Source organism: Hemiscyllium ocellatum, chromosome 5, assembly GCF_020745735.1.
Source record: "Hemiscyllium ocellatum isolate sHemOce1 chromosome 5, sHemOce1.pat.X.cur, whole genome shotgun sequence".
Taxonomy (NCBI): Eukaryota; Metazoa; Chordata; class Chondrichthyes; order Orectolobiformes; family Hemiscylliidae; genus Hemiscyllium; species Hemiscyllium ocellatum.
Window position 1 is genome coordinate 111,076,618 of NC_083405.1, and position 22,710 is coordinate 111,099,327.

A 22,710-nucleotide genomic window follows, 5' to 3' on the forward strand; every position below is an offset into this window, starting at 1 on the left:
ATTAAAATAATATGGGTTTGATATTTTCTTGAAACATACTTATTTAGGCTACCTAATGTCCACTTGTGCCCATTTTAAGTTTGAACATATTCTATTGAGCTTGGGATGACGTGGGAACAGAATTGACACATTCAAAATGGAGTCAAGAGTGTGGTGCATTACTAATGAGGGGCTTATGCCCGAAACGTCGATTCTTTTGCTCCTCGGATGCTGCCTGACCCGATGTGTTTTTCCAGCACCACACTCTCCAGCTTCTGCAGTCCTCACTTTCTACATTCAATATAAACATAAGATCGGATGCATTTTTGAATCCAACTTCTGGGTTACATCCAAAGAAGGAATTTTAAGGACAGGTTCTGTCCTTCACGTCAGTTCATGTTGGATGCCCGCTATCTCAGAACATGACTTCATACTGTCAATTTCTGTCTTGTGATTTTACTACCAGCAATCCAGTTAGCATTCCCATCCAGCTCCTTATACCATAAGGCAGCATTTCCTTGTGGTATTTAGCTTTCGAACATAATCATTAAGTAAACATCCTCTCGTTTCCTGTTAGATGTGGTGTTGATTCCTTAGTTGAACAATCACAATCAGGAACCATACTATCAGTTGGAAATTCACCAATTGGTGGACAGGCAAATTTTCTTTCTCATTTAAATTTACTGTCCACTAAAATCACTGAGGATACTTGTGTAAGTGTTGTCTTTGTGAGAATTTATATTTCAGCACATTTGACTACCATTTGAGGGTGCATACATGAGGATCAGTGGTCGGCACAACATTGTGGGCTGAAGGGCCTGTTCTGTGCTGTACTGTTCCATGTTCTATGTTCTATTTACACATGTTGAAGTCCATATACATACTGGGCTGACTGGTGGGATGGGTTGGTGACGATTCACCACGGCACATTCGCCGCCAATGATTAGCCACTGCCAGTTCTCCACCAGCGTTTTTCCACTGGGGTCGTTTGACCTCTGGAGACCACTTGCCACTGGAAATATATATATGTACTGAATGTTTTCCCTCCCACCTGTTCATTCATACTTCTGTCTCCTTTATTTATACAATTACATACTTCATATTGATAAAAAATCTGGTAAAATAAATATCATTTTATTGGTTTATATATAGAAATGAGTTACAAACTTTAACCAGAAAAAGGAAATATATTTTAAAAATCTTCATAGTGGCAGTAAAATCTCACATTAATATTAAACAATGAAATTTTAGTTCATTTGATAGTTATGCGTTATTTATTTATAAAGATCAAAGCCAAAGCAATTAACATGTTCGCTTTCAAAGCATAAGCAGGATTGGTGTTGTATTGACGAGTTGCTCCAACTGCAGCAATATGTCTATGCATACTTTGTGCCAAATGAAAGAAACACCCCTAATTCTAACTTTAGGAAAACATTCTCTCATAGCACTGATAGCTGCCTGCTCAAAGTCACAATAGATATGCTGTGGTCTGGGATTAGCTACCAAGGACTTCACCATTTCAAACATGCATATGTATGTTGAACGCTGCTTATTCGGTAGAAGTATATACACTATTGGATGGTCAAGGAAGTAATCACGGTGGCACAGTGGTTAGCACTGCTGCCTCACAGCGCCTGAGACCCGGGTTCAATTCCCGACTCGGGCGACTGACTGTGTGGAGTTTGCACGTTCTCCCCGTGTCTGCGTGGGTTTCCTCCGGGTGCTCCGGTTTCCTCCCACACTCCAAAAAAAATGTGCGGGTCAGGTGAATTGGCCATGCTAAATTGCCCGTAGTGTTAGGTAAGGGGTATATGTAGGGGTATGGGTGGGTTTCGCTTCGGCGGGTCGGTGTGGACTTGTTGGGCCGAAGGGCCTGTTTCCACACTGTAAGTCTAATCTAATCTAATCGTATAATCATATTTGGTAGGGAATCTTGGATACATCATTTAGCAGAATCAATGTGGTTTGTGGATGGTACGTTCAACGTAGCCCCTACTTCATTCTCTTAGGTATATTGCATTTGAGCAAAAAGACTTGATGGGGTTCATCCAATATTGTATACACTTCTATTTGCGGTTTTGTGGTGGCGAATCATCTTCAGTGGCTAATGGCAGTGGCTAAGCATCTGCGGTGTTCAAAAGGCAGTGGTTAATCGACAGCGGCGAATCTGCTGTGGCACATGGTCCCATCTCGGGTGGGATACCTATGGTTAGAATGTGAGTTTGATGTGCTGTTCAGCAGTTGAGAACGACCAAGAGATGGGACATAAAAATGCACAAAAATATCTAAAACACATACAATAGGTCACAAATGACAAACAAATATTAAATCCAAACTAAAATAAATTAGCAAAGACAGTGAAAACTATGTAAAAAGTTACAATTTCAAGGAACATAGCCCTGAACCAACTGGTTCTTTAATGAGGCAATGATCGGAATGCTTCATATTAGTTTTGAGAGTGAGGAAGTTAAAATGCCACAGAGAAATCAGTTCCATGGTTTGCTTCTCTTTCAGGACACATTGGGGACTCAACGGTTAAACATTCCACACCAAAAGACTTGCTACAGTATCAACTGAAAGCCTGTACTCTTACAATACAGACAGAACATCTCAGTAAGGGGTAGGCTGACTATATCTCAGAAATAGAGCCTAGTGGAACCACACATTGGATTCCCCCTGTAGCCCCAGACAGAGGGATTTGCCCTTTCCAGACAAGACTGATAGTCTTGGCTGCAACCCTGTTAAACTGCCTCCCATTCCTGTGTCTTACTTCCCTTCCATAATAGCATAGGTATGTGAATCCCCCATATACAGCAGGCAAAACCCTTCTGCCTTAATCTCTTCCCATCAACACGTAACCATGAAGAATACGATAATCAGTTTCTATAATCCATTCACACGTTACCACAGGACATCGACATTCATCGTTCTTTGTAAATTCATAATTACCCACTTTAAACAACATGATGACAATCGACCATATGACCGATAAACCTTTTGTTTAATGCCTATAAAATGTACTGTCTCTGTGTGTAGGGCAGAGATTCATGGAGAAGTGTCAACACAAGTAGACACATGGCTACTTTGGGGGACATTTTGGAATCTCTTGAAGGCTGTCTGATAATAAAGCATCTACCATTGTACAGAAACTTGTGTCGTCCAGATTTGTGGAACAAAATTTACATCAACAAGATGATCTGTGTATTGTCTGCATATTAAGCCAACAACCAGGTGTGGATCCTTCTTCAAAATCTAAAAATTAGTGATGGACAAACTTAGGAAGATAGCCAGGAAGGGATAACAAAGGGGCATGTAATAGAATAATTCAGTGAAGAATCTCAAGTGAAATGATTAATTAATAATTAGGAATAACGTTAGTTAAAGCAGAAACAGAAATATGAAAATAGTAAAAAAGTAAATGAGAAAATACAATGAAGTAAATTAGTTTGGGAAAATGCTTAATTCTTGTCAGCAAATGCCACTGAACAATAAGTAGAGGCGCCCCAAATTATTTAAGCTTCATAACCAGCATAGGGTAGGCAATTCAGTCATTCACACAAAAGGGCCATTTGAGTTTATAACACATGGGCAGACCCTCTGGAGATCTCTCAGAATACCTTCAAAATTACTGTTCATGAGAACATCTAAAGTTGCCTCAGGTCTTTGGAGAGGTTGGGTGGCCTTTTGCAGAGATAACTTACCCTTTTGGATAGATCCAGGTTTACACATGGGAAAGGTCAAGTACCCTTTGAAATTGTTAAAAGTAGAAATGAATGGGTGTAAAAAACTGATGAATTTACTTTCAATTTGATTGAAATTTTCAAGGAAGGGAACTGTGAAAGGAATTGTCAAGGTACATGTCTCATGATGAAAGTTCATGATATTATAACTCAAAAATTTAGAATTTTCATAGGCAGAACCATGTATAGTTTTACTTTTGATTTATATTTCTACATTGTATGATTTAAGGAAGGAGAGATCTAACTTTAGTTTCCTTTTTGAGTTCTATGAGTGACGATGGGTATGTGAAATGTTGGTTGTATGCATCTAAATGATGTTTTTAAAACTCTTGAGCTGTTTTAAGTCAATGTCTTAAAAACTAGAGTAGAAAAAGAAATGTCCTGTGTATAATAACAAGGTTCCTTACGTCACAAGGAGACACAGAGTCAGAGCCTAATCATTTTCAAAAAATGGAAACATCTAGAAGGCCAGTGAGTGGGCAGATTTATTATTGAGGGCAGTGTGCCAGTTTCCTTTAAAGAAAAAGAACAGAACTAGAAGCAGCACAGTTTAACAAACATCAGAATAGTCAGATCAAAAAAAATTCAAGTGGTTTAGATGTTAATATGAAAAATGCTCCAGAAAAAAAAGTCCGTGGAAGAGGAGTTCAAGGAACTCATGTTAAGGAATAACTGAGCTGTGTTAATAGTTTATTTGAGCACCTCATAAAGAGGCATTAGTTTTAAAAAAAATAGAGATGGTTGAATATGAAAGTTTTCTACAAAGAAGCAAAGTTAAGACATGCCAACTGAACAAGGAACTTTAAAATGGAAATAGGCTGACCTTTTACTGTGCGTTCAATGACCATAAGGGTAAAAGAGCTGAAACTTTAGTTTTGATATGTACATTAATACCACTTCAATAAGTTCTTGCAAGTGTAATTGTTTGTCCTTTTTCCTTTCATGCATAATAAACATTGATGTTCTTTTGTTAAAAGTGCATGGGCGGCTTCTTGTGTACATGTTCAATGTCTGACCAGCAAATGTTCCATGAATTTGTACCAGCTTCTCTCACTCCAATCTTTGAGCTACGTGGTTACCTTTTTATTCTTGTTGACCTTGTCCAATTTTCTAGTGGCTCAGGTTGTAATCCAGAGATTATTACCTTTTTGCTTCTATTTTTCAATTGAGCCCCTCACCAGAACCTCTTTCCTCTTTCTTCCGATATCATGGAGCATGACAAACTGGATCTTTGCCCTGTGCAGCCTGGATGAGATATCCTGAAACTGCGCACCAGGCAGGGAACACAGTTTTCAGAACTCTCAATCCCAGCCATCAGAGAACAGTGTCTATTCTGCTGACTATACTAACCCCACTTACAGCTACATTTCTCTTTTCTCCCCCTCTTGAATCACTCCCGGCACTACGGTGTTATGGTCAGTTTGTTCATCCACCCTACAGGCCGTACTCTCAACCACACAGGGAGAAAGAATCTTGAATGATTTATTTGAATTAAATGATTTATTGTCACTTCTTTGTTATAATGAATAATACAATAAGGTACAGTGAAAAGTTTCACCTGTCACCATTTTGAGTAGTTTAAGAATAAAATGCTACAGCTGAGAGTCCACCTTTATTCCACTGCATCCACCATGAGTCCTGAGCCATCATCGCTTCTCCACCACCTCGCCGCCTGAGCCAGACCCACCAACGTTGGAGCTGCCACTCTTCAGGTGCCATCACCTCATCCCTGGTCCCATCTTGCCAATGCCACTGCTGAGGCCAATACCAGAACCTATACTGGACACACAGCCACCCTACAACCAAGAGATTCTCGGCTCCATTGCAGTCACTGCCTCACTGATTACCAGGCATCCTCACTACAACCAGGAGCTGGAGCCACCACCTCACTGATGCCTGGAGTCTCCACTCTGGGCCTACTAATCTAGGAGCTGTTGCTGCCACTGCTCCAATGCGTGGAGTCCCCACTCTGGGCCTACCACAACCAGGAGTCCTTGGCCCACTGCTACCACCATTGCGCTGATAGCAAGAAGTCTCTGGCTCTGGGCCTACAACAACCCAGAGGTGCCGCCATTCCAATGCCTGGAGTCCCTGCATTAGGCCTACCAGGACTCCCTGGCTCCATTGCCAGGCTAGGCTGCCAGTGCATCACTAAGAGACCCGCTCTAGCTGCCCTCCTCCAAGATGTCTCTGCTGATAGGAAGAAGAGGAAGGAAAAGTAAAAGAATGAAGGTGAAAAGGGGTAAGGAAAGAAGGGAGGAAGCAGCCAGTCTGGAGCAGATGAGCTCACAGAGTCAAATGTTGCCGATCTCACCAGCAACCTGCTCGACAAATACAAAAACTGAGGCCCCGTTAGCACTATTGCCTGGACCCTCTTACCTGCTTCACTCAAGATCATATCCTCCTGACCTCGACTACTGACCACATCTGAGGTCATTAATCTAAGGGGTGTGACTGCCTCCCAGGTAACTCTCCCACTCCCTGGATGTATCACACAGTTTGGAGCTCAGACTTCAACTCATCAGCTCAAATCCAGAATTGCTCACGTACCTACCGCTTGCTTCAGACGTGATCCCTATGAGCCACAGCGAGGCCCATCAGCGCCCATACAATTCAGGTGCAACACACCCCTGGCTCTGCATCTCTTTAACTTTCTTAGTTCTTAATTTGATTTTTTAAAAAATCCTACTGGCCACTTAGGTTGTAACCTAAATTTCCCCAATTTACCTTCAATCTGAAAGTAACCAATATTAGTTAGTCAAATTAGCAGCTATTACCAACCAATGAAATTACAGTTTTCCTATGGTGTCAGTCCATTTTGTGGTCGTCATCTGATCCTGGGCTTCAATTTAACCTGTTAAAAACATTTTCATACTATGAACCGAAAAAGCACATCTTCCTCTCTGCACTGAACTTCCACACTGCATCCAAAGTTCCTGAACTATATAGTCACTCAGGCCATTCACTCAAGAAACTTATCAGACATGATTGAATGGCGGAGCAGACTCAATGGGCTGAATGGCCTAATTTCTGCTCCTATGTCTTATGGTCTTATGGCCATGTCCCATTCCAGATATAATCCGTCCTTAGTGACTATCCAGAGTTTACTAATGGCTGATTGATTGAGTCACTGTTTGATACTAGGATCAAAGTTAACATCTTGTTATTTAATGCCAACTCTCAAATATCCGACCCCTAAATGCATAACTTAACATGTATAATGGCTCCAATACATTCAGCAAAGTAAACACTCTTGAAAGGGTGCATGCTTTCCAATTAACGCAGCATGCAATCCTCCTTAGAATGTCTCATAAAAATGGGCTATTTCAAGATTATTACTGGACCACTGGCAAACAAAGAGCTCATCATTCGTTCTGTGTCCCTTATTTCCAACAGTTTTCAACATTTTTGTCCTTTATTCCTGCCTTACAACAGCATGGCAGTTTTTCCCTCTATGAATTTAGGAACCACTTGAAAATAATGATGTAATCAAGACGGTTGCCAGCCGGGAACCTTTGAACTTTGGCAGACAGCAGCAAATAATATCAGCCCTCTAGAAGCTTTGTCTAACTTCATCTATACACCAGGCAAATATAATTATAGCAACAGGTTTCCTGAATTCTCTGAGGACCAGAAGAAGCTGGGAATTGGTATCTTGAAATGGGATTAAAATACTCAAGAGCTGGAAAAAGAATTTGTGTAGCAAAAAGCCGCTAAGGGCTTCACACATAAGAATTAATTCTGGGCCATCAGGATCAGCATCTTATGGTCACTGGGTTGTATGATTATCTTCAACCTGCATTTCCCTGGAAATTATTTGTTGATTGTGTTTAAAGTAGCATTGATATTCTTTAATATAATTATAGAATGCCATGAAGAGATTCTGAATTAACATCATCAACCTCAGTTCTGAGGAAGGGTAATTGGGCCCGAAATGTTAACTCTGCTTTCTCTCCTCAGCTGCTGCCAGACCTGCTGAGCTTGTCCAGCAATGTTTATTTTTGTTTCTGATTTACAGTATCTGGAGTTCTCTCAGTTTTTGCTTAGAATCCATTTCAGTTGCCTTGTTCCAAAATATTTGCTTAGAAACCTGAAATGTACTCTCATTCTTTGGCATATTTCTCACTTAATTTGTCGAATTTGTATTTCTCTCCCTCTCTCCCAGTGTGGAAAGATGGCCAGTTGCAGAACTAGCTACCAGGCTGGTTAAGACCTATAATCAAGCATCCTGGGAATTTTGGTCAAGCCAGTTTAAACTCTGACTTTGGTTAAAACTGCAGCCAGGGCATGTTGTGACCTGTAGTTTCCTGTGTTGACCAAATAAGGCACGTGTCATGGTGGTCTCTAGACAGGCTAGCACCACTACTATCTTGGTCGTAAAGTGTGGTGCTGGAAAAGCACAGCAGGTCAGGCAGCATCCGAGGAGCAAGAGAGCCAATGTTTCAGGCATAAGTCATTCCGGATGAAAAGCTTATTCCTAAAACGTCGGTTCTCCTGCTCCTCGGATGCTGCCTGACCTGTTGTATTTTCCCAGCGTCACACTTGTTGTCTCTGATCTCCAGCACCTGCAATCCTTACTTTCTCTGAACCACTATTACCTTATATGGAGTGTAGAATGTGGCAGTGTATGACTTGGAATAAACACTTGGGAGTTTTTTTATACAGTAAACTCCATTGGCCGGAATTATACAACATAAACAGGATTTGGTCAGAGTGCCAGGAAGGTTTCTAGAAAAGGAACACATTTTGAGATAATAGCTAGCAGAATAAAGGATTTTCTGAAATAGCTTTCAGGACTAACACTTGCAAAGTACTTGCCCTGAAGTGATCTTCAGAGAAGACAAAGAATCATGAGGTGAGATCGATAGCAAAGTTGGCCACTTCACTCAAATGGCAGAAATATTTGATTCAAACCAAACTTACAGAATTAAATTTAGAGTTAGGGTAAAATGTTAATTAAGTTTAAATGGGGTAAAGTGAGTTAAATTGCAACTAACATATGTTTTTATTGTGTCTTCATGCTTAAAGAATTAAAATAACAAAGGGTTATTTAACAAAATTCTGTCACACAAGGGACAAATATCTTGGTAAAAGGTTTGAGCACTCCTTTTTGGGCAAGACCAATCTCTCATTACTCTCTCCTAAAATTTCTTTCATAATCTATCTCTCTAATTACTTTTATTTGTACCTGTTTATTCCATGAATTTTCCCATCTCCGGATTTTGTTTCTTTCTCTTTTCATTCTCAATTCTTCATTCTTTCATTCCATTTTTCCATGAATCTTCCTTCTTTCTCCAAATTCATTGGCATTTCCTCACTCTATGATGATATATTTTCTCCCTGATGCCATGTCATTCACACACTCCTAGTTTCTCATGTCTTTGCAGTCTCACATTTTATTTCTCCTTGACTCATTGAATCATCCCTGTATCATGCTGGCTCTCATTTGTAGTTGGTCTTCTTCCCCTTTCTCTTGGCCTTATTTATCTCCAAATCTATTCATTGCCTGTCTCTCCCTCTCATTCACTCTGCTTTGCAGCATCATATCAGTGTATCATGAGACCATAAGACACGGAAGCAGAAATAAGCTATTCAGCATATTGAATATGCTGAATGTGCTGCCATTGAACAAGATCATGATTGATCTTTGACTATATTTTGACTTTCCTACCTTTTCCCCATAACCCTTTGTTCCTTTACTGATTAAAACCCTGTCTATCTAAACTTTCAATACATCTAATGATCCAGCCTCAAAAGCCCTCTGCAGCAGATTTACTGCGTTCAGAGAGAAGAAATTCCTCTTCATCTCCATATTCTCTGGTCCCAGACTCTCTTACAAGGGGACTCAACCTTTCCAAATCCATCCAGTCAAGTCCCAAAAGAATTTTGTACTGTTTTACTAAGATTATACTTCTAATTCCTGGGAGTATCGGTCTAATTTAATCAACCTCTTCTCATAATACAAACCCTCCACACCCAGGATTAGCTGAGAGAACCTTCTCTGGACTGCTTTCAATGCCAGTATATTTTTCCTAAGTTAAGGGGCCCAAACTGTTTGCAGTCTTCCAACTGTGGACATATTAGTGACTTGTATAGTTTTAGCAAAACGTCTCACAGTCTAAAAAGGCACAGGTTAGGTGAATTGGCTATGCTAAATTGTCCGTAGTGTTAGGTGAAGGGGTAAATGTAGGGAAATGGGGTGGGTGGGTTGCTTTTCGGAGGGTCAGTGTGGACTTGTTGGGCCAAAGGGCCTGTTTCCACACTGTAAGTAATCTAATCTATTCTTCATGTCAGAGTGCACCGCCTCACATTTTCTCACAATATATTCTGTCAAGCTTTTATTTCCAATGCATTCAACCTATGTTTCCCTCTGCAGACTCTTTATGTCACGTTCACTACTACCTCACCCATTTTTGTGTCATCTGTAAACTTGGCTTCAATATAGTAAATAATTGTGGTCTAGTAGTGGTCCTGTGGAGTCATGGAGATGTACAGCACAGTGTTATGATGTTGATAGCATGTACTGTACCTTTGAAAGAGTGTGGATGCTGTTTTGCACTGACAGCTTGCAAGCACCTGTCATATGACTAACAGGCAGTCCCAGAGTGTATTGAAAAATTGAAAATATGTAACATTTGGCTGTGAAATATATACTTGAGTTGTTTGCTATTTTGACCACAAATCAATTTTAACCAACCAGTTTAAATTATGCCCAATGATACTAAAACCCAATTCACTTTGAATTTATTGTTTTTGCCAACATCGAACCAATGAGATGATCAGATGTTGGGGTTATAAAAAAGGCAGGCAGTTTGAAAGAAAGACAGAGTAACTGCTATTGGCGGGGGGAGGAGGGTTGGTGTGGATAGAGAGCCAAAGATTGAAACACTCTCTATCAAAAGTACCTTTTTATATGAAACATCTTCACAGTAAAACAAAACAACCCAGGGAGATCTTCAACTGAAAGAAGAAAGACACTGATGATGGCAGCCATTGTATGGTTTTGCAATGAAGTTGATGTCATTTCATAAGTGTTTTATTGGAACAGCATATTATTATGGAGTTGGAGGCAGATAACAAGCAGTTAAGAGAAAGGGGGGGTTAAAGTTATGATTAGCTGTAGTTTAATGCTCACTTTTAGAGTTAAATTGACATTATTTTCTTTAAATAATGGAATTTGGGAGTTCTCTGTCACTTATATTCTAAAAGATTATGAGGTAAAGTGAGCTTTTCTTTGATTTAATTAACAGAGGGTTTACCGCCATGGCATAACAATGGAAATAACGCTTCAGTCTAACTCATTCATTCTGACCAGACATCCTGAATTAATCAAGTCCCATTTGCCAACAGTTAGCCCATATCCTTTTTAACCCCTCTTAAGCAGGTACCTTTTAAATGTTGTAACTGTACCAACTTTCAACATTTCCTCTGGCAGCTCATTCCACACACACACCACCCTCTGTGTGAAAAAAGTACCCTTAATTCTGTTTTAAATTTTTCCCCTCTCACCCTAAACCAATACCCTCTAATTCTGGATTCCCCCACCTTTGGGAAAAAAACATTGTCGATTTACCTCATGATTTTATAAGACTGTAGGAATGGAAGAAAGGCCATTCGGTCCATTGGGTCCACTCTACCATTTCATCATAGCTGCTAGGCATTTCAATGCCACTTACGTGCACTCGACCTGTAGCACTTAATTCCTTGTGAGATCAAGAATTTATCAGTCTCTGCCTTGAAGATATTTAACGTCCCGGCCTTCATTGCGCTCCTTGGCAATGAATTTCACAGGCCCACCACTCTCTAGCTGAAGAAGTGTCTCCTAGTTTCTGTTTTAAGTTGCCCCCCCCCATTTCTAATTGGACGGCATGGTGGCTCAGTGGTTAGCACTGCAGCCTCACAGTCCCAGGGACTCAGGTTTGATTCCAGCCTTGGGCAACTGTCTGTGTGGAGTTTGCACATTCGCCCCGTGTCTGCGTGGGTTTCCTTCGGGTTCTCCGGTTTCCTCCCACAGTCCAAAAGATGTGCAGGTCAGGTAGACTGGCCATGCAAAACTGCCTAAGGTGTTAGGTGCTGCAAATGCGTTGCTGGTCAAAGCACAGCAGGCCAGGCAGCATCTCAGGAATAGAGAATTCGACGTTTCGAGCATAAGCCCTTCATCAGGAATAAGAGCGAGAGAGCCAAGCAGGCTAAGATAAAAGGTAGGGAGGAGGGACTAGGGGGAGGGGCGATGGAGGTGGGATAGGTGGAAGGAGGTCAAGGTGAGGGTGATAGGCTGGAGTGGGGTGGGGGCGGAGAGGTCAGGAAGAGGATTGCAGGTTAGGAGGGCGGTGCTGAGTTGAGGGAACCGACTGAGACAAGGTGGGGGGAGGGGAAATGAGGAAACTGGAGAAATCTGAATTCATACCTTGTGGTTGGAGGGTTCCCAGGCGGAAGATGAGGCGCTCCTCCTCCAGCCGTCGTGTAGTTGTGTTCTGCCGGTGGAGGAGTCCAAGGACCTGCATGTCCTCGGTGGAGTGGGAGGGAGAGTTAAAGTGTTGAGCCACGGGGTGATTGGGTTGGTTGGGTCGGGCGGCCCGGAGGTGTTCTCTGAAGCGTTCCGCAAGTAAGCGGCCTGTCTCACCAATATAGAGGAGGCCACATCGGGTGCAGCGGATGCAATAGATGATGTGTGTGGAGGTACAGGTGAACTTGTGGCGGATATGGAAGGATCCCTTGGGGCCTTGGAGGGAAGTGAGTGTGGAGGTGTGGGCGCAAGCTTTACATTTCCTGCGGTTGCAGGGGAAGGTGCCGGGGGTGGAGGTTGGGTTGGTGGGGGGGTGTGGATCTGACGAGGGAGTCACAAAGGGAGTGGTCCTTGCGGAACGCTGATAGGGGAGGGGAGGGAAATATATCCTTGGTGGTGGGGTCCGTTTGGAGGTGGCGGAAATGGCGGCGGATGATACGTTGTATGCGGAGGTTGGTGGGGTGGTAGGTGAGAACCAGTGGGGTTCTGTCTTGGTGGCGGTTGGAGGAGCGGGGCTCAAGGGCGGAGGAGCGGGAAGTGGAAGAGATGCGGTGGAGGGCATTGTCGATCACGTCTGGGGGGAATCTGCGGTCCTTGAAGAAGGAGGCCATCTGGGCTGTGCGGTGTTGGAATTGGTCCTCCTGGGAGCAGATGCGGCGGAGACGAAGGAATTGGGAATTGGTGTTAGGTGCATTAGTCAGAGGGAAACTGGTCTGGATGGGTTACTCTTCAGAGGGTCAGTGTGGACTTGTTGGGCTGAAGGCTTGTTTCCACATTGTAGTGAATTTAATAATTTTAATCAAATTCTAAGGCTGTGTCCACAGTTCCTAGTCTCCCCGCCTAACAAAAACAAATCCCCAGCATCCATCCTTTCTAAGTCATGCATTATCTTGTAAGTTTCTATTAGATACAAAGAACAAAGAGAACAATGAAAATTTACAGCCCAGGAACAAGCCCTTCGGCCCTCCAAGCCTGAGCCGATCCAAATGTACTATCTAAACCTGTCGGTCAATTCCTAAGCATCTGTATCTCTCTGCTCCCCACCTACTCATGCATCTGTCCAGATGCATCTTAAATGAATTTACTGTGCCTGCCTCTACCACCTCTGCTGGCAACATGTTCCAAACATCCACCACCCTCTGTGTGAAGTACTTGCCCCTTAAACTTTCCACCTCTTACCTTGAAAGCATGACCTCTCCCCTCAACCTTCTAAACTCTAATGAATACAATCCCAGGATCCTCAGCCGTTCATCGTATGTTAGGCCTACCGTTCCAGGGATTATCCGTGTGAATCTTCACTGGACACATTCCAGTGTCAGTGTACCTCTATAAGGTCACCCCTTGGCCTCCGATATTCTAGGGAAAACTGCCCCAACCTATTCAGCATCTCGCCATAGATCAAACCCTCCAACCCTGGTAATATCATTGTAAATCTTTTCAGAACCTTTTCAAGCTTCATAACACCCTTCCAGTAGGAGGGAGACCAGAACTGCACGTGATATTCCAAAAGTGGTCTAACCAATGTCCTGTACAGCTGCAACATGACTTACCAACTCCTGTACTCAATGCTCTGGCCAATAAAGGAAAGCATATCAAAAGCTTTCTTCACTATCCTATCTACCTGCGACCCCATAAACACATAGATGTAATTACCGACAGTGGCTCTTTTTGTAATGATATCAGCTAAACTGGGTTAACAAGCACATTTGATATTTTTTGACATAAATAGAGGTTGCTCTGCTAAAGACTAATCAAAAATTGATTCAATTATCTGGGTATTTTGGTCACACATTTCTTAAATTGCATCAGAAAATGTTTAATCTGGAAGAGGGATATAATTCGAGGTAGACATCAAGGTGGACAGTTGGAGTTTTGGAAAAGAGGCAGGGAGTTAAATGTAAAATAAAAGAGAGGGCTGCAGGAAGAATGATTTTTGCCTGGTCCTTAGGAAACTCGTATTTATTATTAATTACAATAATCCAGGCACAATTGGCTCAATTTGACTCTAGTTATAACTTACTGTCCTATTCAATCTATCTGCAATAAAGCTACTCACCTCATTTAATGCCAATGTAGCAAATGGAAACATAAAAATCATAATAATCCATTCCTGACTGTAAAGGCATTCTACTGTTACATCAAGAAAGGTGAAATGGATGTTGAAATCTGCAATCAAAGCGAGATGCTAGTAACACAACAGGTCACAGAGAATCTGTGGAGTAAAAGCACAGACTCAACTTGCACCATATCTACTGGAGCGAGTAGGGAAGATTCTGTACAGTTACATCACACTGTAAACTTTTGCTGTAAGTTCTGTGTTTGCGATCTTATACTCCACATTCAACTGATGGAGGAGCAGCGCTCTGAAAGCTAGTGCATCCAAATAAACCTGTTGAACCTGGTGTTATGTGATTTTTAACTTTGTCCACCCTAGTCCAACACCAGCATCTCCAAATCATCGATAGTTCACAGCTCAGTCCAAGAGTGTGCTTTATTCCAGGTTTGAAGTGTTATTGTCTCCTAACCTTGTTAACATTATGTGTTATTTAAACAGTAATTGCAGGAATTGAAAACAGGCTACTTCACCCCAAGGTTTGGAACTAAATATTAGAATAGAGCATGAAGAGGAAACAGTAATAGATGTTACAGTGCCACGTAACTGCAGACAAGTACTGCTCACAATAGGTATTACTGTAGATTGGGCACAAACTGGAACAGTGTTACATTTGAGCTGAGCAAAGGAAAAGTGCTCAGTATTCAGGTGAGCACAAGCGAACAGTCAGATGTAGCACCTAGCTGGAACAGAATGACCTGCAAAAGGGCATAGCTGATTAAGAGGAAGATAAAATTAAATTTCGCTAACTGTGTGAGTACTGTTATGTTCATCATTGATTTGCATGGCAGAATAATGCATCACACTAATCATGGAATATACGATTCATCTCGTACCTATCAATAGTCATGCACAGCTCTCTCTTCCCCCAGTCTTTCTGTCCTCCAGAACAAATGTCAAAGTAGAGTCACAGGTAGATAGGATACTGAAGAAAATGTTTGGTATGCTTTCCTTTATTGGTCAGAGCATTGATTATAGGAGTTGGGAGGTTATGTTGAGGCTGTTCAGGACATTGGTTAGGCCACCAGGGGTGGGGTGTCCAGAATTAGAGGTTTAGGGTGAGAGGGGAAAGATATAAAATGGACCTAAGGGGCAACTTTTTCACATAGAGGATGATGCATGTGTGGAATGGGCTGCCAGAGGAAGTGGTAGAGGCTAGTACAATATTTAAAAGGCATCTGGACAGGTAAATTAATAGGAAGGGTTCAGAGGGATATGGGCCAAGTGCTGGCAAATGGGACTAGATTAGGTTGGGAAATCTGGTTGGTATTGGACGAGTTAGACGAAAGGGTCTGTTTCCGAGCTGTACAACTCAATGACTGTAATAAATTAATCTTTGCCTGAAAAACAGTGTATTTGAAAGTAATGAATTGCTTAGGGATTTTCTGAAACACAAAGGAGTTGAGAGGTTCTTTGTTTAAACTCTCCTGTCTTTCCATTGCAAAGGAGCTGGTTGACATCCAAAGGGTGACCACATGTTTAAGGTTCGAATATTTAGTTATGAATGATTTTGCCATTAAATGGAATGATTGAAACATAATTATTTACTGAAAGAATGTACTAAAACAGGATATCCTATCATCAAACAGCTTGGTGCAATTTTTGCTTCCTCTAATTTACTTGCTATAGAGTCATAGAGTCATAGAGATGTACAGAATGGAAACAGACCCTTCGGTCCAACCAGACCATGCCGACCAGATATCCCAACCCAATCTGGTCCCACCTGCCAGCACCTGGCCCATATCCCTCCAAACCCTTCCTATATATACCATCCAAATGCTCTTAAATGTTGCAGTTGTACCAACCTCCACCACATCCTCTGGCAGCTCATTCCACACACGTATCACCCTCTGCATGAAAAAGTTGCCCGTTAGGTCTCTTTTATATGTTTCCCCCTCACCCGAAACCTATGCCCTCGAGTTCTGGACTCCCCGAACCCAGGGAAAAGACTTTGTCTATTTATCCTATCCATGCCCCTCATAATTTTGTAAACCTTTATAACATCAACCCTTAGCCTCTGATGCTCCAGGGAAAACAGCCCCAGCCTCTTCAGCCTCTCCCTATAGCTCAGATCCTCCAACCCTGGAAACATCCTTGTAAATCCCCTCTGATGTGTGTGGAATGAGCTGCCAGAGGAAGTGGTGGAGGCTGGTACAATTGCAACATTTAAAAGGCATGTGGATGGGTATATGAATAGGAAGGGTTTGGAGGGATATGGACCGGGTGCTGGCAGGTGCGACTAGATTGGATTGGGATAGTTGGTCGGCATGGATGAGTTGGACCAAAGGGTCTGTTTCCATGCTGTACATCTCTATGGCTCGATGGTGAAAAGGTGGCTCATTACCATCATCACTGACAATTAGAGATGGACAATAAATGCTAGCCCTAGTCAGCATTGTTACCATCTCAAAAGCAAATAAGGTTAAACATCAACAATAAGATGACTTACACTGCCATTTATATCTTTCACAATTATAACTTTCCACTGGGTCGCTGGATATTTATTTTGCTGCCCTACTACATCATCACATCTTACATTTGTATTAATTACAACTCAACATTTGTACCCCTATGTCAGTGTATTATGCCTCTGAATATCATTCTGCAATCTGTTGTTGCAGATACAGAGAGTCATAGAGTTATACAGCACAGAAAGAGACCCTGCAGTTCAAGTTGTCCATGCTGACCAGATATCCTAAACTGGTTTGGCTTTTGGCAAACCAAAACCATTTGCCTTTTATCCCTCTAAATTCTTCCTAATCATATATCCATCTAGATCCCTTTTAAATGCTGTAATTCTACTACTTCTTCTGACAGCTAATTCCATGCACACACACCCTCTGCATGAAAGAGATACCTTTAATATCTTTCCCAATAACCTCAAACCTATGACTTCTACAAAGAATAAAGAACCTTACAGGGCAGGTACAGACCCTTTAGCCCTTCAAGTCTCCACCGATCCAGATTCTCTATCTAAACCTGTCGTCTATTTTCCAAGGATCTGGATCCCTCTGCTCCCTACCCATTCATGTATCTGTCTAGATACATCTTAAATGATACTGTTGTGCCCACCTCTACCACTTCCGTTAGCAATGCATTCTGGGCATCCACTCCCCTCTGCGTAAAGAACTTTCCACGCTTAGCTCACTTAAGCTTTTCCCTCTTACCTTGAACTCATGACCCCTGAGTAATTGAGACCGCCACTCTGGGAAAAAGTTTCTTGCTATCCACCCTGTCTATACCACTCATGATTTTGTCAACCTCAATCAGGTCCCCCCTTCACCTTCATCTTTCTAATGAAAATAATCCTAATCTACTCAAACTCTCATCATTGCTAGTGCCCTCCATACCAGGCAACATCCTAGTGATCCTCCTCCGCACTGTCTCTAAAGAATCCATGTTCTTCTGGTAATCTGGTGACCAGAACTGCACGCAGTATTCCAAATGTAGACAAACCAAAGTCCTATACAACTATGACATGATCTGCCGGCTCTTGTACTCAATACCCCATCCGACGAAGGAAAGCATGCCATCTTGACCACACTATCGACCTAAGTTGCCACCTTCAGGGTGGACCTGAATACCCAGATCTCTTTGTACAGCAGTTTTCCCCAGGGCTTTTCCATTCACTGTATAGGTCGCTCGAGAATTGGATCGGCCAAAATGCACCACCCCGCATTTGCCCGGATTGAACGCCATCTGCCATTTCTCCATCCAACTCTCCAATCTATCTATATTCTGCTGCATTATCTGACAGTTCCCTTCACTATCTGCTGCTCCACCAATCTTAGTGTCATATGCAAACTTACTAATCTATACCTTCCTCCTGATCGTTTATATATATCACAGACAACAGTGGTCGCAGCACAGATCCCTATGAAACACCACAGGTCACAGTTCTCCATTTTGAGAAAATCCCTTCCACTACTACTCTCTGTCTCCTGCTGTCCAGCCATTTCTCTAGTACACTCTGGACCCCTTTCTCCATCAGCCTTTCATGGGGAACTTTATCAATCACCTTATTGAACTCTATCTATATGACATTTATCCCTCGTTAATCAATTTGGTTACTTCCTCAAAAAATTGTGTCAAATTGGTAAGACATGATCTTCCCTGCACAAAACCATGCTGCCTATCACTGATAAGGCTATTTTATTCCAAACGTAAATAGATCCCCTAATTCAGTATCTTCTCCACCAGCTTTCCTACCACTGACGTCAGGCTCACCTGCCTGTAATTACCTGGATTATCACTGCAACCCATTTTAAAGAAGGGGACAACATTAGTAATTGTCCAGTCCTCAGGGACTAGACCCATGTTCAAGGATGCTGCAAAAATATCTGTTCAGACCCCACCTATTTCCACACTCAATTCCCTCAGTAACTTGAGATAGATTGCATCCAGAAATGGGGACTTGACCATCTAAATGACTTTTAGAATACCCAACACTTCCTCCCTCCTTATGCTGACTTGACCTTGAGCAATCAAACATCGATCCCTAACCTCACCATCTGTCACGTCCTTCTCCTTGGTGAATATCGATACAAAGTACTAATTCAGGATCTTACCGATTTTCCTGACTTCATGCTTAACTTTCCTCCTTTTGAACTCCCCTACTCTGGGAAAAGACCTATGTTATTCACCCTATTCATGTCCTTCATAATTCTATAAACCTCTACAAAGTCATCCCTCATTCTCCGATGTACCAGGAAAACCAAGGCTCCAGGATATTCAACCTCTCCCTATAACGCAAACTTTCCAATCCATGCAAATCTTTTCTGAGTCCATTCAAGTTTATCAACATCATTCCTATAACAGGGAGAGCAGAATTGAACACAGCCTTCTAATAGTGGTCTAACCAATGTCCTGTACAGCTGCAAGATGATCTCACAACTCCTCTACTCAACGCACTGATGAAATGTGCCAAATGTCTTCTTCATTATCATGTTTATCTGTGACTCTAGTTTCAAGGAACTCCGCACCTGGACTCCTAGGTCTCTTTGTTCAGCAACATTCCCCAGGGTCCTACCATTACGTGTATTAAGTCCTGCCTTGATTTTCTTTACCAAAATACATCACCTCACATTTATCTAAGTTAAATTCCAACTGCCACTCCTCTGCCCATCTGCCATCTGAACAAAGTCCCAATGTACTCTGAGAGTTCTTTCTTCACTACACCATCAGTTTTGGTGTCATCGGCAAATTTACTACCTATACTCCTAAATTCACATCCAAATCATTTATATAAATGATAAAAAGTAGTGGACCCAGCACCAATCCTTGCAGCACACCACTGGTCACAGGCCTCCAGTCAGATAAAACAAACCTCTCCCACCACCACCCTCTATCAAATTAAGGCATGCTGGATATCTTAAACATAAAATTTAGTACAAGAGTGTGTTGCTGAAAAAGCACAGGTTTTTCCAACAGCACATTCTCAACTCTGATCTTCAGCATCTGCAAACCTCACTGTCTTCTATAAAATTTAGCAAAGCTAGTGATAGGATTAAAAGCTTTCATATCTATCACATACTCTAATATCCAAAATTAACATGAGGTAAAAATGAATTCAAAAGCAACATCTCTTTTATAGTGAAATTAAAACAAGTAGAGGATGCAAGTATCATCCCAAAAGATTGCTGTGACTCAGTGAAGATTAACCCACATATGATTACCCTAGTTTCAGTAACTGTCAAATATTCCAACTATCTGTCTTTAAACTCCAAGTGGGCACTCAGAAATTGATTTTAGGAATACTCAGTTTGTGTGCTGACAAAAAGTAAGCATTCTTGAAGAGTGGCCCAGTGGTTAACACTGCTGCTTCACAGAACCAGGGATCCAGGTTCAATTCCATCCTCAGGCAAATGTCTGTGTAGTGTTTACGCATTCTTCCCATGTCTGCGTGGATTTCCTCTGCATGCTATGGTTTCCTCTCCCAGTCCAAAGATGTGCAGAATAGGTGGATTGGCCATGTTAAATTGTCCATAGTGTCCAGGGATGAGTAGGTTAGGTATATTAACTATGAGAAATGCAGGGTTACAAAGTGTAGGGAGTCTGGGTGACATGCTCTTCGATGTGTCAGGATGGGCTGAATGGCCAGCTTCCACATTGTCAGGATTCTATCAAAATACTCCAGCTCAAGCTGCATACCAGTTATATGTGAAATTCATGAGCCCCACCCTCACCCCCACTGGACTGGCAAGCTGATGTAGGTCATCACTTTAATGCACTCAGTGAGCAGGTATCTAACTGAATGAGAGAATAGAAATGAACCACCACAAAATAGTTGACCTGAACATGGTCCATTCACTTTGCCTGCAAGTTGGATTTTTACCTGAAGATTAATGAGCAGACATGGGGTTGTTGATTTGTTCACCTATTATCAGCAAAATTACTGCATTCCCTGGGTGTGTAAAGAATTTTTACACATTTTTATAAAGTTTAACTTGCTTGTTAACATACTTGAGTTTCAGAGGAGTCAAGAGTACTCATTGTGTTGTAGTTTTGTTTGTGAACAACAATGAAATCTCACATTCCTTCAAAAGGAATGCTTGTTCATTCCTGTGATAACAATCATTGCAAAGTGAGACCAAAAATGTATTCTTTTTTACAAAATTAATTTGTTCCCTTTTTCAAAACATCAGGAAGTCCCAGATAGAGTCACAGAGTCATAGAGATGTACAGAATGGAAACAGACCCTTCAGTCCAACCATGTCGACCAGATATCCCAATCCAATCTGGTCCCACTTGCCAGCACCCGGCCCATATCCCTCCAAACCCTTCCTATATATACCCATATGAATGCCTCTTAAATGTTGCAATGGTACCAGCCTCCACCACATTCCCTGGCAGCTCATTCCATACACATCCCACCCTCTGCGTGAAAATGTTGCCCCTTAGGTCTCTTTTATATCTTTCCCCTCTCACCCGAAATCTATGCCCTCTAGTTCTGGACTCCCTGACCCCAGGGAAAAGACTTTGACTATTTATCCTATCCATGCCCCTCATAATTTTGTAAACCTCTATAAGGTCACCCCTCAGCCTCCAACGCCCCAGCCTGTTCAGCCTCTCCCTATAGCTCAGATCCTCCAACCCTGGCAACATCCTTGTAAATCTTTTCTGAACCCTTTCAAGTTTCACAACATCATGTCAAACACCTCACTGAAGTCTATATAGATCACATCTACTGCTCTGCCCTCATCAATCTTCTTTGTTACTTCATCAAAAAATTCAATCAAGTTTGTGAGATATGGCATGCCATGCTCAAAGCCATGTTGACTATCCCGAATCAGTCCTTGCCTTTCCAAATACATGTACATCCTGTCCCTCAGGATTCCCTCCAACAACTTGCCCACCACTGAGGTCAGGCTCACTGGTCTATAGTTCCCTGGCTTGTCTTTACTGCCCTTCTTTAACAGTGGCACCACGTTTGCCAACCCCCAGTCTTCTGGCACCTCACCTGTGACTATCGATGATACAAATATCTCAGCAAGAGGCCCAGCAACCACTTCTCTAGCTTCCCACAAAGTTCTCAGGTACACCTGATCAGGTCTTGGGGATTTATCCACTTTTAACCGATTCAATGCATCCAGCACTTCCTCCTCTGTAATCTGGACATTTTGCAAGATGTCACCATCTATTTCCCTACAGTCTATATCTTCCATATCCTTTTCCACATTAAATACTCATGCAAAATATTCATTTAGTATCTTCTCCATTTTCTTTGGCTCCACACAAAGGCCACCTTGCTGATCTTTGAGGGGCCCTATTCTCTCCTTATTTACCCTTTTGTCCTTAATATATTTGTAAAACCCCTTTGGATTCTCCGTAATTCTATTTGCCAAAGCTATCTCATGTCCCCGTTTTGCCCTCCTGATTTCCCTTTAAGTATACTCCTACTTTCTTTATACTCTTCTAAATATAGCATCCCCTATAGCTACCAGCCTTCCCTTTCACCCTGACAGGAATATACTTTCTCTGGATTCTCGTTGTCTCATTTCTGAAGGCTTCCCATTTTCCAGCCGTCCCTTTACCTGCAACATCTGCCTCCAATCAGCTTTTAAAAGTTCTTGCCTAATACCGTCAAAATTGTCCTTTCTCCAGTTTAGAACTTCAACTTTTAGATCTGATCTATCCTTTTCCATCACTATTTTAAAACAAATAGAATTATGGTCGCTGGCCCCAAAGTTCTCCCCCACTGACACCTCAGTCACCTGCCCTGCCTTATTTCCCAAGAGTAGGTCAAGTTTCTTCTCTAGTGGGTACATCCACATACTGAATCAGAAAATTGTCTTGGACACACTTAAGAAATTCCTCTCCACCTAAACCTTTAACACTATGGCAGTCCCAGTCGATGTTTGGAAAGTTAAAAC